The 14,696-nt window shown below is 56.1% G+C and overlaps 1 protein-coding gene across 2 annotated transcripts in view; it reads right to left on the reverse strand.

Annotated features, from left to right (window-relative positions):
* The window catches only part of LOC138796981 (N-acylethanolamine-hydrolyzing acid amidase-like), a 44,343-nt gene extending 37,008 nt beyond the window's left edge, over nucleotides 1–7,335 (reverse strand). For both annotated transcript variants that reach the window (XM_069976739.1, XM_069976740.1), the window contains exon 1: nucleotides 7,187–7,335. The gene's annotated coding sequence lies outside the window, so the exon portion shown is untranslated. The remainder of the gene's footprint in view (nucleotides 1–7,186) is intronic.
* Nucleotides 7,336–14,696: the final 7,361 nt, after the last annotated feature.

Raw genomic sequence — 14,696 nt, forward strand, 5'->3', positions numbered from 1 at the left:
TTTTTTTTTAATTCTGAATTTTATTAAGTTTTCACATTTTATGTAACAAAAAGCGCTACTAGCGTCTCACAGGACGTAGAGGCACACAGAGGAAACAATAAACAAAGAGCAACCAACCACGGCTCCCGTAAAGTGTCAAAGTAATATACAACGAACCTCAGTTGTGTGGTAGGGAGTGAGCTAGCGCTCAACCGAACAACAGATTGGGGGGAGAGGGAGGGAGAGGGGGGAAAAGAGAGAGGGTAAAGTAAGCGGGCAGGTAGACAGGACGGTAGGGAAGCGAACAGGGATGGCACGCGGCTTCTCACTGAGTCAGCAACGATCTGTAGTCCGCGGACTCGGTAAACTGGTCCCAATAGTACCATGTTCTAAAGAACCGGGCATTTTTGTCGTGGATCTGCGCCGTCAGGTCCTCCATATGTTTGATATCTTCCACTTTCCGGATCCACATCGCCAGGCTAGGTGGATCCTGTTGGCGCCACAAGGCAGGTATACAAGCCCGGGCGGCGTTGACCAAGTGTCGGAGGACTGAAGAACGGTAACTCCTTTGAGGGATGTCGGACACATGTAAGAGGAAAAGGGCAGGAGAGAAAGGTAGAGGGTAGTCCGTAAAGGTGGAGGCTATGCGCCACACCTCTCTCCAGAAGTGCACTATTTTGGGGCAGCTCCAGAATGTATGCAGAAGAGAACCCTCCTCTCCACAATTCCTCCAGCACAACGGGGACACCTCAGGGAAGATGCGGTGAAGGCGGGTGGGGACCCGGTACCAATGGGAAAGGAGCTTATAGCCCGCCTCCTGGATGCGAGAGGAGATCGAGGAAGAGTGCGTACAGGAGAGTATACGGTCCACCTGTGCGGCGGTGAGGGATGTGTTCAGATCTTCCTCCCACGCTGTGAGAAAGGGGGGTGGCGACTGATCCGGGGGGGAGCCCAACATGGCGTACAAAATGGAGAGAGAATGTCGGCAAGGGCCAGATCCCAAGCAGAGGGATTCAAACTGAGTAGGTGAACGGGCAAAGCAGGAGGGCATCGGGAGAGTAAGGAGGAAATGATGGAGTTGAAGTGCTCTCCAGAACCCTAGAGGAGAGTGGTCCGACAGGGCACTGAGGTCAGAGAGCGTGGGCCACGCCGAGCCCCTGAGAAAGAATTGGGCTCGAAAGCATCCAGCCCGCGACCAGGTGCGGAAGCCAGCGTCTTCCATCCCGGGGCGGAAGGAGGGGTTGCCCAGAATCGGAAACAGGGGAGAGGGGTGCGGGGCCAGGAAGCCAGCGGAAAGGTGTTTATGACAGACTCGGAGCGTCGGGACGATAGTGGGGTGGGTGCCTGCAAGGCGTGCAGAGTCTGGCCGCCAAGGCGCTGCAAGCAAGGACAGTGGGGCCATCGCCATTTCCAAGTCTACCCAAAGCTTGGAGGAGGAATGGCGGTGCCAGTCTATTACTCTGGACAGATGGGAGGCCACGTAGTATTGGTAGAGATTAGGCAGCCCTAGTCCCCCCCTTGATTTGGGGCGATACAGGACTGTCCTTGCTAGCTGCGGTGGCTTGTGCGCCCACACGAATTTGGTCAGGAGCGAGGTGAGTTGCCTGAAGTATGACAAGGGCACCGCAACTGGGAGGGCCTGGAATAGGTACAGGAGACGGGGTAGGACATTCATTTTGAAAATCGCGCATCGGCCGAACCAGGAGAAGGTGCCCCTGTGCCACCGCAGCAAGTCCCTCTCTATCGACTGGAGCATGGGCGGAAAGTTCATCTTGTAAAGGTCGGATGGGAAAGGTGTAAGCTGGATCCCTAGATACTTAAGGGAAGAATGGGACCAACGGAAGGGGAAAGACGCCGCAAAGGAGGAGACCGCCGCCGCCGGGAGGGTAAAATTGAGTGCCTCAGATTTCTGGAGGTTAATCTTGTAATTAGAGAGGGCTTGATAACTGGATAACTCCGACAGTAGGTTGGGGAGGGAGACATTGGGTTGGGAAAGGAAGAACAAGAGGTCATCCGCATAAGCGGCGACTCTGTGTTCCACCGGCCCCACCTGCACCCCCGATATATCCGGGTTACACCTCACGTGTCTAAGGAAGGGCTCCAAAGTCAGGATGAAGATGAGCGGGGATAGGGGGCAGCCCTGCCGTGTTCCGTTGGAGATGGGGAAGGATGCGGATAGAAGGCCGTTGACCGAGACCTGAGCCGAGGGGTGTGAGTACAGAGAGCCTATCCACTCCAGCATGTGAGGGCCAAGGCCGACATGCCGGAGTGTGGCAAACAAGAACGGCCAGCCTACGCGGTCAAAGGCCTTCTCCGCATCCGTAGACAAGAGCATGGCAAGGAGGGTGGAGGAGTGCATCCGGTGAATGACATTTATGGCCCTAGTGGAGTTGTCGCGGGCCTCCCGCATGGGCATGAATCCCACCTGATCTGGGTGGATTATGGCTTGGAGGAGGGGAGTAAGGCGGGCCACCAGGATCTTTGAAAAGAATTTGAGGTCCAGATTGAGGAGGGAGATGGGGCGGTAATTTTGGCAGAGCGAGGGGTCTTTGCCATCTTTCGGGATGACTGAAATGTGTGCGCGGAGGGCATCCAAGGGGAGGGGGGAGCCAGTGGACACGGAGTTAAAAGCGGACAGGAAGTGGTCCCGGAGGAGGGAGCCAAAGATCTTATAGTAGGGCAAGGTAAATCCGTCCGGCCCCGGGGCCTTGCCCGACGGGGATGTCTTGAGGGCCCAATCCCATTCCGATACCGTGATGGGGGATTCGAGCGAGGTGGCATCCTCCTCAGTCAGCGTTGGCAGCCCCGAGTCTGTCAAGTATGAGGCAATGGCCGCATGGAGAGATGGGAGGTCCGAGGGAGTCGTGGGAGTTGACAGGCCATAGAGAGAGGTGTAGTATTCCCGGAAAGAGTCTGCTATTTGGGAGGACAGGGTTCGTTTCACGCCAGAGGGGGAAGTTACATGGGAATGAAGGAGCGAGCTCGCTGTTGTCGCAGGGCCCGAGCTAGGGTCTTGCCTGGCTTATTGCCGAACTCGAAATAATGGCGGCGACAGCGCGCCAGAGAGGCCTTGGCATTCGCAAATGTGAGGTCTCTGAGCTTCCCTCGCAAGTCCGCTAGCTCCGAACCTGTGACAAGATCCAGGGTCGTTTTGTGTCGTTTATCTAGATCCGCGATTCGCGCGAGCAGTGACAGTATTTTGGCCGATCTTTCTTTTTTTAAGCGGGATGCAAGCTTAATGAACGTGCCCCTTATGAAGCATTTGTGAGCTTCCCACACTATCAGCGGGGAAGAATCCTGCGACGTATTGTTAGAGAAGTAAGTGGTGAGGTCAGCCTGGACCTCCGCCAAGACCCCCGGGTCCCTCAGTAGGGTCTCATTCAGGCGCCACCGCCAGCTTCGCGGTCGGGGGGGGGAGAAAGATAAAGAGAGAGTGATGAGCGCGTGATCCGAAAAGGAGATGGGATCTATGGAGGCTGCCGTCACACAGTCCAGACTGGCATGGGATACAAAGAGGTAGTCAATGCGGGAATACACGTTATGTGGGTGCGAGAAGAAGGTGTAGTCCTTGTCACGGGGGTGGAGCAGTCGCCAGGAGTCCATCAGCTGGTGGGAGTGAAGAAGTTGCTTTGCCCGTCGTAAGGAAGAGAAAGAGAGGGCAGAGCGGCCCGAGGAAGAATCTAGAAGAGGATCGAGAGCCATGTTGAGGTCACCCCCGAAGACAATCACCCCCTCTAAAAAGTCCTCGACGTCAGAGAGGCATCGTTCCAGAGAGGCGGACTGACCTACATTCGGGAGGTAAACTGTGCCAAAAGTGCACAGAACACCTGCCATTTTCCCCTTAACAAAGAGGGACCGGCCCTCAGCGTCCGACCTCTGGTCTATGAATTCCCAAGGGGCCGAGCGAGCGAACAAGATCGCTACGCCTTTCGTTTTGTAGTCTGGAGAGCAACTGTGATATGCATCCGGAAAGTGGTGGTCGGACAACCTCTGAATTTGATCCCCCCGGAAGTGGGTCTCCTGAATAAAGACCACCGAGGCCTTCTTGGCCCAGAGAAGGCATAGGAGAGAGGAACGCTTCTCTGGAATGTTTAGACCTTGAGCGTTGAGTGATAAACAGAGCACAGTTGACATGACTCAGTGAGGAGCAGACCTGTGTAGGTGGAGAGGGAGGGAGGGGCCCCCGAACCACGGGGGAGGAAGAAACAGGAAAGAGAAAGGCAAAGAGGGGGGGGGGTTATGAGGCAAAAGCCTCCCAAGCAATAGGGGGGGCGGGGGTCTTAAGGACCGCCGTCCAGCAAACCTATGCAGAAAAAAAGGGAAACCACGGGGAAACGTGGAGGAGCAGGCCAGGGGACCCAGTCCGGGCCCTCAGATCGGTAACGGTCGTTTGTGGGGCAACCCATCACGGGAGACAGAGGAAAGTGGAGGAACGAAAGAGTAAGGAGAAAGGTAGGTAGAGTTTGAGGTCGGTTGAACGCCATAGACGGTAGCGCACGAGGGCAAGAGAGTACCGGCCGACCCTCCTAGCGAAATGACCCATACCCACCAGTGTCTCCAGAAAGAGACACAGGAGTACACATCGTACACTGAGATGCAGACGTAGCCCTACAGGCTCAGGAACTAGAAAACATATATAAAAAATTATGAAGAAGGGGAGAGGGGGAGGGGGGGGGGGGAGAGGGAAGAGAAGGAAGGGGAGGGGGAGGGGAGGGAAGGAGGGGGGGGGAGGGAGGGGGGGGAGGGAAGGGAAGGAGGGGGGGGGAGGGGAGGGAAGGAGGGGGGGGAGGGAAGGGAAGGAGGGGGGGGGAGGGAAGGGAAGGAGGGGGGAGAATGAGGGGGGGGAGGGGGGAGAAGGAGGGGGGGGGGAGGGGGGAGAAGGAGGGGGGGGGGAGGGGGGAGAAGGAGGGGGGGGGGAGGGGGGAGAAGGAGGGGGGGGAGGGGGGAGAAGGAGGGGGGGAAGGGGGGGAGAAGGAGGGGGGGAAGGGGGGGAGAAGGAGGGGGGGGCAGGGGGGGGAGGGGAGGGAAGGAGGGTGGGGGTATATCGGTATAGGGGAAGAAAGGAAAGGGGAAGAGTGGGAGGGGAAATAAGGGGGGAGAGTAATCGGGGAGATGGACAGGGAGGCACTTGGTAAGGGAGGGGAGGCGAGGGGGGGAGGGAGGTGAGGGCAGGTAGGGGAGGGGGGGAGAGGGACTAGGAGAAGGCAGAGGCAGGCAAGGATAACACAACAATGGCAATAACAATGACAGTAACAGTCCCCCCCCACAACCATTGGCGGAGTCCATCTTGTCCATCCGGCTAGAAAGTCTTGTCCCTTCCCCAATCCCGGGGGATGGGTGGGTAGGTGAGGAAAGGGCGGGGGCGATAGGTTCCTTGAGGGGCTTCTAATCGGCGACTCCGTACCTCGGAACTCCGGAGGGGAGGGGGGGGGGAGGGGGAGTGGGAACCTCCTAGGAGGGGAGAGGGAGGGGAGGGAGGGCTGGGAAGGACCGGGTAGGACCTCAGTGGGGAGGGGGGGAGAGAGAGTGAACGCGGGGTGGGGGGGGGGGAAAGAGAGTGAACGCGGGGGGGGGGGGGGAGGGGGGGGCTCCACGGGCCTATAGGGGAGGCTACATCATGACCGCGTAGGCCGAGAGTCACGAACAGTCTTACTTAGCTTGTGGGAGTATCAGGGTCCCCGATCTCCGTCAATGAACTGCAACAGGCAGTGACCTCGTCCAACAGGGACACCGCGGCAATGTCTCTAAACCCAGCAGGGGAGAAAGGCGACTACGGTGGCGGAATCGGGTCTCTGCGGGGGTCCAGTGGGCGGCCTGGCGGGAGGTGGTGATCTCGTTGGCGGGGAGAGCGGGGGGGATCCCCGCGGAGAGGAGAGCGGGATCTGTGCGGTCCAGGTCGCGGGAAGCGTGCGGCGACTCCAGCGGGTGGGGGCGGAAGGTCCGGGGCCGTCCAGTCCGGCAGGTGTAGTGAGGTCAAACCGAGCAGTTCCAGTGCGCCCGGCAGGTCTTTCGGCGTACAAAGCAGATAGGTGGTCCCGGCATGCCGTATGATAAGATGGAATGGGTACCCCCATCTATAAGAGGCCCCAGAGTCCTTGATGGCGTCTAGGAGGGGACGTAGCATACGGCGCATGGCTAAGGTGCGCCGGAATAGATCCGGGAGGAGAGTGATCTCTGCCCCCTCAAATTCCATCGGGCCACGCTCCCAAGCCCTCTGCATGATCGCCTCCTTCTGTTGGTAGAAGTGCACCCGGCACAGCACGTCACGGGGGCGGTTCCTATCAGGCGGACGCGACCCAGCCACTCTATGGGTACGGTCCAGCTCAATGTGGGTGTCTGTGGGGTCCCCTAGGTACCGGTTGAAGATAAATTTAACCGCTCGGGTGAGGCGGTCCGGTCCAATGTCCTCGGGCAGCCCGCGGATCTTTACGTTATTGCGGCGACCCCGATTCTCGAGGTCATCCACGTGGGCAATCAGGTCCCGCAGAAGCAAGTCATGAGAGTCTAGGCGGGGGGTTATGGAGGCCAGTGACTGATTTGTGGCATCCTGCCTAGCTTCCAGCCCGGTCACTGCTGCCGTGACAGAGGAGAGGGACGCCTTGAGCTCCGCCATATCGCCGGCGCGGCGTTCCTCCATGCGCCCCAGCTGCGAGGCGAGCTCCTCTCTGGTGGGAAGGGCCTGAAGCAGGGACCGTACCTCAGCGAGCAGGGCAGCAGAGGCCGTAGAATCCAGCGGGTGTTGCTCGGTGGCTGCCGATGGCGTCATGTCGTCTCTCTGCGGGGTGCGGAGGACAGCGGGCAGTGGCTGGCTTAGCTCCGGGAACACAGGAGCAGTCTTCTGTGTGGCGCGGCGGGTAGCAGGCGCGGCAGCCATCTTGGTGTGCTGTGGGGAGGACGGGGAAACGCTCGGTGCCGCCCGGACAAATCGATCTATGGAGTGGCGGGGGTTGACCGGCTTGGTGGCGGGTGTCTTCTTGCCCCCAGTGGGCATAACGCTGAGGCGGTGGTGAGGGGTAAGTCCCGTTAATGTAGCGCGGGGCCCGGAGCTGCGGTCAGGCACGTCTTCACCCGGCCATGCTCAAGCCACGCCCCCCTGTTGTATGGGTTTTACTATGATTATGTAAACTGAAAAATCTGTATGACTACTGTCTACATATACAATACACAGTCAACTATACATAAACTCCTTATAAAAAAAAAAACTTACAGAAAAGTTTCAAAGTAAAGGTTCAATAAAGTAACATCTCCGACACTCATATTTAGTCCTTTGGCAATGCCTTGCAATTCTTTGGCATAGGTATGAGGGTGATTCAGAATATACCTCTCTAAAAGCCTGTGGATTAGTTGTTTTTCATAAGAAAGGAAAACTCTGAAAGAGAAGGTCACAGACCACGCTTCAGTTAACACATGTATTTCAATGATATACTGTTCAGAAGTCTAGTGCATTATTCTGCCCATTCTTATGTGTATTTTTTACAAGTATCGAAAATCACTTACGATAAAACCTTTTTGGCAACTTTCTGCAGGTGTTTGCAGTAATCTTCCAAGATTGTCTCTCAGCGCTTTTCAGGCTTTTGGTACAGGTCAATAGTATATCGGGGGACTGCTTGCAACATGCGGAGGTGGTCAAAGCATATAACCACAGTAAGTATAGCCAAACCATGGCAAGCGAAGGAAGTCTTATCACACACCCAAACAAACAAAAAAATAATTGAATGAAAAAAGGATTCCTATGTTGTTCTAAGGCAATAGATACTGCACTGGCCTCCAAAAACTATTTATAGGGCATGAGTGCTTAGAGGAGTGGTTTACAGGAGAAGGTAGTGAAAGGTTAAGGTGACTTTAGGAACAGGAACAAAGCATGAAGTCTGTTGCATTGTTACAGTTGTTATCTTTGCACATTAGTAAAAAGTTATGCCAAGGAACACTTAAATTAGCTTATTAAACAATATGACCTTATGACTATAAATGTAATGTTCTTTTCTACTTGGATACTATTTTTACCACAGCAATAGTGATTATTATTAAAATAAGAACAATGTAACTCCACTGTCCTTGTGCCCAGCTTGCATTCTGAGTGGTCCGTACACTGGGCCAGGAACTTGAAAATGCGCCTTAAGTTTGAAACTTTGGTTATGCCAAAGAGATGTCTTTTGCCTATTCTGCGGTGGTCTCTGAGGGATAGCCCCTACCACTGCTTGCCCGATCTCTGTGTCATATTTTCTAGGTTGGTTTACAAACATCTCTTGTACCCTCCATAAAGTGCCACTCTAATTGGGCTTATACCGTGGACATACAACCCACACCAGTTCAGCCAGTGACAGCTAAGGATTTGACATGATATGATATGTCATGGTCAAACGTGAAGGCGAATAGGAATATATGTTGAAGGAGAATTCCAAGCCTATGTTAAAATCTGGTGTGGGCAGGGGATGGATGGAACATAGTAAAGAATCTATACTTACCTGTCCCTGTGTCACCAGCCCTTGTTGGGCCCCTGACAGGAGGTGGGCCTCCCTGTCTGAGTCTTTCTACCAGAAAATAAAAACTATTTCTATGCTATAGAAGCACAGACAAATATATATTTCTCGTGCGTCTTATTGGGGGACACAGACACCATGGGTATAGGCTGCTGCCACTAGGAGGCTGACACTAAGAAAAAACAAAAAAGGTCGGCCCCTCCCAGCAGGCTATACCCGCCCACTGGCACTGAGCTAATTCAGTTTAGCTTAGTGTCAGTAGGAGGCAGACGCAGGTCTGGTTACTCCAGACCAGTTTCTGCTTGTTTTTTGCTTAAGATTACAAATTTTTTCCTCCTTACAGGTCGGGGCACGGTGGGTCACCAAAGACTCACCCTGATCCCCCCCCTATGCAACCAGGGCACAGAACCTAACTGGAAAGGGGCTGTTTACCCTAGGTTGCCACCGGCCGGACCCAGCGCCCAGGACACAGACTAGCTCTGCTGTCTGTTGCTCCTTCATGCGGATCTACTCCGCCAGCCCCTGCCCGCCCAGCCTCCCTAAGTTGAGCGCGGCAGCGCGGCACAGTGCCGGCAGAAGAGGAGATGGACCAAGACAGCGTCGGGGTAAGTAGGTGCTTCCCTGCGCTTCTCTCTCTCTCAGGGCTATGGTCCCTGCATCCACGGGTCCCGCGATCCCCCTCCCCCTTCTCCCTCCCAGGGTGGTCTTCGTTTCCCTCCGGAGATCCGTCGGATTCTCCATTCTCCTCTAGCTCCGGGCCCCCTGTGCCTCTACTTAGCCCTGCGGCGTTCCGTTCACCGCATGCGGGGGTGCTGCGGGTGCCGGGCTTACGATCCGGGCGCGGGGCCTTCTCTTCTGTCGGGACCGCGACTTCCGGTTTACGGCCTTCGCTTCCTGGTCGCGGTCTCGGCTCTTGCAGTCCTCTGCTCGGGCGCCATTCTCCTTCTTCCTGTATCTTTCGTATTTCCCGCGCGCGGTCTTTTCTCCCGCGCGGGCCAGCGCCTGACGTCACCACGCACGTAGCGCGTCATCCAGACGGCCCGGTCGGTGCAGCAATCTTCAGACTGCGCAGCGCCTCGGTCTAGGAGATTCAGCCGTGGGACTACAACCCCCAGCCTCCCTCAGCAGCCTCTGTGCCCTGATCGGACCTCTGCCATCTCTGATCCTTGTTCCTGGTAAGCTCCTCTGGGACTAGTTCTGCCTGTTTTCCTCAGTTTTTCCTCTGAGTATCCTCACTGTGTATTCTGTTACTCTGCAGGCCTGGTTTCTTCAGCCTCCAACAGCTGTATACTGAAGGAACACACTAGCTGGCTGTTTTTTTCCTACTATATATTTGTATTTACAGATATATGATATATATATATATATATATATATATATATATATATATATATATATATTTATAGATTCTTGATTGGCATTATGTCTGACTCAAGATCTGATTCCACACGCCGCCAGCACCCTCCTCCTTCCTCTGTTACCTACTATTTCTGTACGTCTTGTAACACTAAATCTGCTTTTGGCCACTCTCAGCCACTCTGCGCTGCCTGTTCCATGCAGTCCAGCTCGTCTCTCTCCATGGATCCTGCTCAGGACCCCCCTCCGGAGTCTGAGGAGCCTGCCCCGGCCTGGGCGCGCTCCCTCTGCCAGTCAGTGTCGCAGATGTCTCAGTTGTCTCAGTCGGTGGCGGCCGCTCTTGATCGCCTGTCTGCGTCCTCTTCTGCGCCTGTCCAGTCCCGTCCTGCGGCCTCCAGCGTCCGTCCCGGCAGGAGCCGCTCTCGCAAGCGTCTTCGCCGTGGCTCGTCTCGATCTTCTTCTGGCTCCCCTCGAACCAGTCTGGCCCCTACGCATCCCTCTCCTACCAGGCGTTCCCGTTCGCCTGGAGACCCGTCGGATTCTGAGTTGTCTCTCAACTCCGATGCTGAGGATGCTTCGCCCATGGCTTCCACTGTGGATAGCCTTGTGGCCGCAGTCCGTGATACCTTCCAGTTGAAGGATTCACCGGACCCATCGCCCTCTGATGAGGTCTTTTTCCATAAAAGCGGCCGCCGTGTCCATAGCACCTTCCCCAGTCACAAGGAATTTGATGACCTGTTTTCCAAGTTTTGGAAGACTCCAGACAAGCGTTTCTCAAAGCCTAAACACTTGTCGATTCTTTATCCTTTTCCTGAGGACCTTGTGGCTCGCTGGTCAGCTCCACCCTCAGTGGATCCCCCGATTTCTCGCTTGACCAAGGTCACGACTCTTCCGCTGGACAATGCGTCGTCCCTTAAGGACTCCACTGACAGACGCACTGAGTCCTTAGCTAGGTCGGCTTTTGAGGCCTCCGGTTCCTCTCTCCTACCCACACTTGCGTCCACTTGGGTCTCTAAATCTATTTCAGTGTGGGCTAAGCAGCTGAAGGACGGTCTTATTTCCGGCACATCAGCCGAGGAATTAGCAGACCTCGCACAACAGATTCAGGACGCGGCTCAATACTTCTGCTCTGCTTCTCTGGACGCTGCAGCCTGTTCGACTTTTGCTTCAGCCAATATTGTGGCCATCCGCCGGTCTCTGTGGCTTCGTGAGTGGCGAGCTGACAACGCTTCCAAGCGTTCTCTCACCAGTCTTCCTTTTGCTGGCTCTCGTCTTTTCGGAAAACGTCTAGATGAGATCATTTCTGATGCCACGGGGGGGAAGAGTACCAATCTTCCCCAGCAGCGTCCCAAGCGTCAGGATTCCTGTCGCAAGCAAGGGTCTTTTCGTTCCTTTCGGTCGCTCCCACCGTCTCGCTCCGGGAAATCTGCGGCCCCTCAGAACAAAAGGTCCGGTTTCTCCAAGAACCGTTCTTCCTGGCAGGCACGATCCGCCGCCTCCCGCCCTCCCTTTAAGCCGGGCACCTTCAAGCCTTCCTCCTCCTGAAGGTTTTCCCCCACCCGGCTCCCAGGTGGGCGGCCGCCTCCTGTTGTTCCAGGAGGTCTGGCTTGCTCATGTTCAGGACGCTTGGGTGCGGGAAGTGGTTTCACAAGGTTACAAGATCGAGTTTGTTTCCGTTCCCCGCGATCGTTTTTTCCTTTCTCGGCCCCCCAGGTCTCCTGCCCTGGCGGCCGGTTTTTCCCAGGCCATCCCTTCGCTCCTCTCGAAGGGAGTGATTGTTCCCGTCCCTCCTCTGCAACGGTTCCGCGGGTTTTATTCAAACCTTTTCGTGGTCCCGAAGAAGGACGGTTCGGTACGCCCGATTTTAGACCTCAAACGTCTAAATCGTCATGTCCGACTTTCTCATTTCCGAATGGAGTCTCTGCGCTCTGTGATCGCATCTCTGGAGCCGGGCGAGTTTCTCTCTTCGGTGGATATTCAGGACGCGTATCTTCACGTGCCAATTTTCCCTCCGCATCAACGTTTCCTGCGCTTTGCAGTAGGGGAAGAGCATTATCAGTTCGTGGCTCTCCCGTTCGGCCTGGCTTCGGCCCCGAGGGTCTTCACGAAGACCATGGCGCCCGTCATGGCCCTTCTTCGGGCTCGGGGTATCTCTGTAACCCCTTACTTGGACGACATACTCGTCAAAGCCCCGTCCGAGGACCAGAACTTGGAGAGCCTCCATATCACCCTGGAGACACTCTCACGCTTCGGTTGGCTGATCAACCACCCCAAGTCCTCCTTGATCCCGGCCCAGTCCATTGTTTTTCTGGGAATGCGCTTGGATTCAATACGGGCACGCGTTTTCCTTCCAGCGGAGAAACTGCAGTCCCTTCAGGCCGACGTCAGAGCTCTTTGCAGCCGCCGCCCAGTGTCCATACGTTCCTGTATGAGGGTTCTGGGGAAGATGGTGGCGTCGATGGAGGCAATCCTCTTCGCCCAGTTCCATTCCCGTCCGCTGCAGCTCTTCCTGCTGTCACGGTGGGACAAGTCGCTCCCCTCCCTAGACCGGAGGGTGAACATTCCGGCTCGTCTTCGTCAAGACCTTCAGTGGTGGCTGCGATCCCCGAGCCTCTCTCTGGGTCGCTCCTTCCTCCCCGTCCATTGGCAGATCGTGACCACCGATGCCAGCCTGCAGGGCTGGGGAGGGGTTTGGAACGACCTGACTGTTCAAGGAACCTGGTCGTCCGAGGAAGCTTGCCTCCCCATCAACATCCTCGAACTGAGTGCGATTCTGCACTGGCAGGCACAGCTCCGCGATCTCCCAGTTCGGGTGCAGACGGACAACGCCACTGCAGTGGCTTATGTGAATCATCAGGGCGGGACCCGCAGCAAGGCCGCCATGATGGAAGTGGCGCTGATCCTCTCCTGGGCGGAGAAAACCGTGCTTGCCTTGTCCGCTGTACACATTCCGGGTGTGGACAATTGGATGGCCGACTATCTGAGTCGTGCATGGGTGGATCCAGGGGAATGGTCCCTGCATCCAGAGGTGTTCTCCCAGATCTGTCGCAGATGGGGAACACCAGATGTGGACCTGATGGCATCTCGCTTCAACCACAGACTGCCGAAGTTCGTCTGCCGGACGCGGGACCCTCTGGCTCTGGCCTCGGATGCCTTGGTGATTCCCTGGCATCGGTTCAGCCTCCCTTACATCTTTCCTCCTCTCCCGCTCCTGCCGCGGGTGGTGAGAAAAATAAAGGTGGAGGGAGTTCCGGTGATCCTCGTGGCCCCGGACTGGCCACGGCGCGCCTGGTACACGGATCTCGTGAATCTCGCCGCCGACGTCCCTTGGCGTCTACCAGACCGGCCAGATCTTCTCACTCAAGGGCCACTCTGCCACCCGCGTTTAGCCACGCTACGTTTGACGGCGTGGCTATTGAAACCTGGATTTTAAAGGCACGCGGGTTTTCTGATGCGGTCATCAGGACCATGATTAAGGCTCGGAAGCCTGCGTCGGCGAAGGTTTATTACCGTTGTTGGCGGGCCTACCTCCGTCATTGCGAATCCTGCTCTGCGCCACCGCTTTCGTTCTCTCTGGCACGGCTCCTTGCCTTCCTCCAAGCAGGCCTGGACTCTGGCTTATCCCTGAGCTCTCTTAAGGGCCAGGTTTCCGCTCTTTCAGTTTTCTTCCAGAGGCCCTTGGCGTCGGTGCCCCAGGTCAGGACCTTTCTCCAGGGGGTGGCGCACGTTGCGCCTCCTTATCGGCACCCAGTTCCCCCGTGGGATCTGAACCTGGTCCTGGATGCGCTGCAGTCTCCTCCGTTTGAGCCCCTCTGAGATGTGCCTTTGGCCATCTTGTCCTTTAAGGTAGTTTTCTTGGTGGCGGTCACGTCGGTCAGGCGGATTTCGGAGTTGGCGGCTCTGTCGTGCCGTCCTCCCCTGCTGGTGTTGCACCAGGACAAGGCGGTTCTTAGGCCCGTGGCGTCCTTCCAGCCCAAGGTGATTTCCCCTTTCCACCTCAACGAAGATATTGTTCTTCCCTCTTTTTGCCCGGCCCCCTCTCATCCAAGGGAGCGCGCGCTCCATACGCTGGACGTCGTTCGCGCCCTGCGCATCTACCTTTCCAGGACTAAGTCTCTTCGGAATTCGGACTCACTTTTCGTCATTCCAGATGGTCCCCGGAAGGGATCAGCGGCGTCTAAGGCGACTCTGGCTCGCTGGGTCCGCTCCGCCATCGCTCAGGCATACCAGAGTAAGGGTAAGTCGCCCCCGTTCCGGATTGCGGCTCACTCGACTCGTTCGGTTGGGGCTTCCTGGGCGATCCGTCATGGGGCCTCGGCTCTTCAGATTTGCAAGGCCGCCACATGGTCCTCACTACACACCTTTTCGAGGTTCTACCGTGTGGACACTTTTGCATCGGCCGATGCGAGTCTGGGCCGCAAGGTCTTGCGGGCGGCAGTGGCTTCTTCCTCTTCTTAGCTCTTCTCTGTGTCTTCCCACCCACGGGACTGCTCTTGGACGTCCCATGGTGTCTGTGTCCCCCAATAAGACGCACGAGAAAGGAGGAGTTTTTACTCACCGTAAACTCTCTTTCTCGTAGTCTTCATTGGGGGACACAGCACCCACCCCTTGTTGAATGTTTTAGGGTTGCCTGTTGGCCTGTGTTTTCAGATTTTGAGTGTGGATTGTTTTTTCTATTGGTTTCGGCTCCTCCTACTGCTTTTTCACTACTGAATTAGCTCAGTGCCAGTGGGCGGGTATAGCCTGCTGGGAGGGGCCGACCTTTTTTGTTTTTTCTTAGTGTCAGCCTCCTAGTGGCAGCAGCCTATACCCATGGTGTCTGTGTCCCCCAATGAAGACTACGAGAAAGAGAGTTTACGGTGAGTAAAAACTCCTCTTATA

The sequence above is a fragment of the Dendropsophus ebraccatus genome, chromosome 7 (assembly GCF_027789765.1).
Source record: "Dendropsophus ebraccatus isolate aDenEbr1 chromosome 7, aDenEbr1.pat, whole genome shotgun sequence".
Classification (NCBI taxonomy): domain Eukaryota; kingdom Metazoa; phylum Chordata; class Amphibia; order Anura; family Hylidae; genus Dendropsophus; species Dendropsophus ebraccatus.